General features: G+C 39.4%; 1 protein-coding gene across 2 annotated transcripts in view; it reads right to left on the reverse strand.

The window, feature by feature from the left end:
• Positions 1–3,665: 3,665 nt before the first annotated feature.
• BARD1 (BRCA1 associated RING domain 1) overlaps positions 3,666–5,449 on the reverse strand; it is a 75,857-nt gene continuing 74,073 nt past the window's right edge. For both annotated transcript variants that reach the window (XM_006276434.4, XM_019492266.2), the window contains one exon: positions 3,666–5,449. This exon is cut by the window's right edge and continues 413 nt beyond it. The gene's annotated coding sequence lies outside the window, so the exon portion shown is untranslated.

Consider the following 5,449-nt stretch of genomic DNA (forward strand, 5'->3'; position numbering starts at 1 on the left):
CACTGTTTCATCAGACCAGACCTCCTACTGAGAATCAGATTGAACCATAAAATGCATCTTCACCTAGAAAAAAAAAAAAGGTGTATTACATTTTTCAAAGTTGTTATATTCATATACTTCAAAGGTAATTTACTGAAGTCACCATTAAATTAACTAAATAGCTGGGGAAATACTAAAACATATTGCTGATTTTTAAGAATGTCATATCATTATATATTTCAAAAAGAGGGGGAGAGGGAGTTGGATATAACCTGACCAATATAATTCAGCTGTCAAGAGGAAATGTATCTATAGTTTCTAGAAAGATATTTAAAGACAACTAACATTCATTCCCAAAAGATTTGCTACTCTTTATAAGAGGCAGTGAGTCAAATCCCTTTAGGCAAACTGCAGTTTTTCTTTAAAGTATGGTAGGTGGTAAGAAAAGTGATTTTTGACAAATAGCATGTCAGTATTTTCATACTTATTCTGCATCTGACATAAAATTTACTCAATTTCCAAGTCCAAAGAAGAGCTGAGCCAGCATTGAAATTTCAGACAGGTTTTTGAAAATCAAGCAGTGTTCTGCCTTGCTTCATACATCATCTCCAAGAATGAAGATTCTGGGATCAGAAGTTAGTCGGCAATTTTGTTGATTCATGAGACAGGATAGCAAACAGTTTGCTTTTCAACAGCTATATTGGCTCTGCAGAGCTGGCAGTAATAAAACAGATTCTTTTGTTCCAGTACAACAAGCCAGTATGAATCAGAAGATACACAAGACACAGGCAGCAGCAAGAAGTCACTTTTTTTTTCTTTTCAAAAACTGCACTTTACGATCAAGATTTACAACTGCCTGTGCCTACACATAGGCCAGCGATTCTCCATAAAAGTCAGAACCTCAGCTGGGGTGCAGTTATCAGCCAAATAATTAATTCAGTTGCAGATGTGAGGTTTGCAACTGAAAGTTGGGCCAGAAACCTAGAAGTGCAATCAAAAGGGGCTTGCTAGCAGAAGTCTGAAACTGCTGATATAAACCTTAACTACACCCTAGTATTCAGGAAGAAAAATACAGCAGCTTCATTAGTGCCTCTGTTTAACCTACAGGAAGGCTTGTATCAACAACGATCCTTTGAAAGAAAAATTGATGTTCAATCCTTTAAAAGAAAGAATGAACACTGGACCTGGATACCAGAGAAAGTTCAACTGACTTAGGCCAGGCAGCTCAGTGCTTAGCTGGACTGCATCACAAACTTCCTTGAATCAGGTCATGTGTTCCAGGTCTCTATCTGTAAAATGAAGATGATAATACTTCTGTTGACAGCTGTATATGAACAGAAACTCTTCAGAGCAGGAATCATTTCTTTGCAGACAGTACCTAGCACAGCTGCACTTCAATCTCAGCTCCACCTATTGTAATACAAGTAGCAGTGAGTGGCAGGATGTCCTGCTCCAGACAAGCATCAATGGAGACTATGGGTACATACAAGTGTTCAAAAGATATGAATGAGCTTTACTGTTTCTTGTTCTCCTGGTAGAAAAACCTACCAATAGAGCTACCAGATAGCCTGCACGGCTGATAGCATTCAGCATCCTTTGCAAGGTTTCCTGTCTGTCTGGAGAAAGCAGTTTCAGCACAGCTTAGGTGAGTCTGCTTGGGGCCACGCACTGGTGGTATGGGTGCTGGCAGACTGGGTCCTGTCACGTGGGGTTGGTCTGGGGGCTCTAGAAATGACACAGGGTCTGGGGGCTCTCGGAGCAACAGGGCTGGGTCCCCAGTGGAGATTAAGTTAGGGGGCTCTGGGAATTGAGTCAGGCCAATATGAGTCCAGTGCTAGTAGATCAGTTTCCCCCACCTGCTCAGGGTCAGAGGGTGGTGGGGAGTGGGGCTGTCAGCTGCACATCCCCATGGCTGTGGACAGAGGCTAGGCTTTCCTAGCTCCAAAGCTAACAGGGGGAGGGGTTTACTCTGTGCTTTGCTGGAGCCACTAAGTCAGCCAAGTCTGTCCATTTTGTAAGTTAAGTACCATAAACACACTGTACCAGGCAGCAGTCCACTCAAACATGCCGCGTTGCTCCACAAGTGCTTCCTACCAAACCAAAGGCCGTGTAATTGCATTCAAACAAATTCATAGTGCAGAGACAGTGCTAATAAGCTTAGCTATTGCATCTGGCTGGGGAGGTAGCCTGCATCAAGCAATGTGTTCAGCTATGCAGAATCAAACTACTCAGTCTTGTTATATGCAGGACCAGCAGCAATATTCACGTACAAAGGCTATATAAACAAGGGACAATCTCTATGTAAAGCTAACCCTTCCTACCTGTAGACAGATTCCATCACTACAATGATTTTCAATACCTGAGGCAAACAGAAAAACCTAGTTTAAAACCATTTATGTAAAAGCAGACTGCTAAATAAACCCCAGTGAAGCTTGTTTCAATGCATCCAGGTTCATAATTCTGTTTTATTAGCTATGGTTTTAATACTGTCTATAGGCCAGAGTACAAATCTCCTTCAACATGCCCCAACAGCAGAATGCACTAGGGCTGTGCGAAACAGCACTGTTCCGTTCCGACTTGAGTTTTGAGGTTTGGACGGAACAGCATTTTGTTTAGAATTTCATTTAAAGTCAAAACAGCTGTTCCATTTCACTTTGTCTCACCGTTGCACTGGAGAAAGGAACTCAGCCCAGTTGGGCTGACTTCCCATCCCCAGCATGATCGCAGGGCTGGGGAGGGGAACTGAGTGATTGGGCTCAGTTCTCTTCCCCAGCCTGATCACAGCGCTTGGGAGGGGAACTGAGCCCAGGCTCAGTTCCCTTCCTCTGCGTTGTGATCGTCTTCCTGCAGCCTGGCAGTGGGAGACTGGGAGAGCCAGGGCTGTGCTCCCGGCTGCTGCTGGGAGCACAGACCTAGTTCTTCCCTGTCTCCCACCACCTCCCTGCTGGCTTTGAAACTCAAAACATTTCGAAACTTTCAAAACGTTTCGACTAGCTTCGTTTTGTTTTGAGGCTGTTTCTAAGTTCTTTGTTTCAATTTTGCTGTTTCGACCTCGAAATGAGTCGAAACAGTGTCAAATCGAAACGGTGAAATTTTGCACAGCCCTAGCATGCGCTATAAAATAACCAATTTACCTATTTTAATAGGCATATCATCAGGCCAAAATCTTATCTAACATAAAACTAGACAAATTTTAAGGTCAACTTTAAAACAGCAAATTTCTTTGCTGAAACCTGCAATCTTTGCTCCCAGAAAGTTGCAGATTGCAAACTGATGTTCTATATAAGCAGAACTAGGACTTCTAAAATACTAACCTATCATTTCAAAATAGGTTGCAGGCAATTCCAACAAGCCAACCCCACCTGCTTGTGGAGCTGAGGTATCTGCCCTGCATGAAGTCCTGGACTAAATCTGTCCTGTGGGACCAAATGAATTGGATGCCCCTGTTATAGTTTACAGGCATAAAATCCATTTATGAGCCAATCAAACAGACAACCTTAAGAAAACTGGAAGAATGTAGATTTTCTGACAATCAGCTGTAGGGAATTCTAACACATTTATTAGTAAGTCCTTCCCATATGACTTGCAAATTATAAGTGCTCAGCAGAGCAGACAACTACTGCGCTTCCTCCCCAAATGATAACATCACATTTTAATAGAATCTAAGAGAAAAAAAATACCAGAAATTTACTGAAGAAACATATTTTTTTATGTAAAGTAACATTCACATCACAGTAGAAGTGAATCTGGCTGAATGCCTTCATAATTTTTCCAAAGCACATTGTAGTACATACACTAACAAGCTATGAAATGTCAAATCAAACTGAAACTACCAATGTCAATGTAAATAAACAAGTTAATGCATACTGCCTTGTGTTTACTGTTGCAGTTTAGTTACAAAAAACAGTAGCTCACAATAGTTCATTAGTGAAGTCTGTATTCACACTTGCTTATGCACAAAGCAAACTGCATAAGAACTGATTTTAGTAAGCAGCGTTTGCTTTATCCATAATAAATGATAGATTAAGATACCTCAACTCCTATCTAAGGCCATGCTTTTCAAAATTTTACCCATTTTACATGTTAAAAAAAAGAAACATTCCCAGAAGAGTTCTATGCAGGATGCAGAAATCGTCCTAGAATTACCAGTAATATTGGTTACACAAAAGGAATCCATTGTCTTTTCTCTTCCCTGCCAGCCCAGGCCAGGTCCCACAGGCAGGATTGCTGTGGTTCTTAACTGCTCTGTCAAAAATGCATGCAAATAATTCATTTCCATTTAGTTGTTCAAATATATATGGGAGTTATACATTTTATTCTGCAGCTAAACTTATATAAATATATTATGTAAAAAGGATTAGCACTAAGTTTTATTACAAGCAACCCAAAATATGAACACAAGAACTTCACATCACAACCCACACTCCCACTGCATAGCAATCATTACAATCACATGGCTTAAAGTCATTTTATATCCGATAGCATACAAGGTGAAAAACTTTAGGAGACATTAAAGAACACTGGAAAAAAATATCACAGACATTTAAATACAAGCCAAATATGAAAGGAAAAAAAAAGATTTAGTAAGAAAGCAAACAGTGATTACAACAGATATACAAATATGTAGTTCATAGAGATGTAGCCAACAGACATTTTAAACAACTTTACTTCCTAAAAGGCATGATTTGCATGTAAAGTCACTAGTTTTGCTATTAGAAGCACAATGGCAAGATTAGTTGTCATTTGTACGCATGCAGAAGTAGCAACAAACAGAATTAATCTTTTTAAAATTAAGAAAAAGTGCCTTAAATTGGATGCTATTTTATTAGGAATCATTAATTACACGCTCACAGGTATAGGAGTAGAATTAATTTGGATGCTGACTTGTATTTTGTTATGAAAAAGTATTTTAGGACCACTCACACTCCTAATTGACTTAGGGCCACAAATCCTGGGCTTTCAATGAGACCAGTCCTAAATAATATAACTTTCTGAAAAACCTAGCAAGGAGTTTAAAATTAGAATCCTCAGCTGTATTCAGATACCCAATAGTCAAAAGGGCTGAGGCACACTACCAGATGTCGCTGGTCTCAGGAAAATCAGGGAGAGGCAGTAATACAGATTTAGGAGGCTAACATTAGATCTTGTTTTTCAAAATCTTACTAATTTACAGCTTGCACACAAGTGGTAACTTTTTTACCCCCTTTGAAGTTTTTACATAAATGAGTAAGTGTAGTCTAAGTTCTCATATTACAAAATATGCTTAACTGAAAAATACAGCAGTCGCTAGTATGCTGAACTATAAATAATTTTAAAAAGCAGCTCTGTCAAGTGAAAACAGTACATCTTCTCCCACTATCCTTTCTGTGTTCGTTCTTAGTTAATTTGTTAAAAAATTCAGCAATTCACCATGATCTCTTAAGTCTTTCATTTAAAGTAGAAAACTTTTGTGTTCATTTCTGAGCATTCT

The sequence above is a fragment of the Alligator mississippiensis genome, chromosome 4 (genome assembly GCF_030867095.1).
Source record: "Alligator mississippiensis isolate rAllMis1 chromosome 4, rAllMis1, whole genome shotgun sequence".
NCBI classification, from domain to species: Eukaryota; Metazoa; Chordata; order Crocodylia; family Alligatoridae; genus Alligator; species Alligator mississippiensis.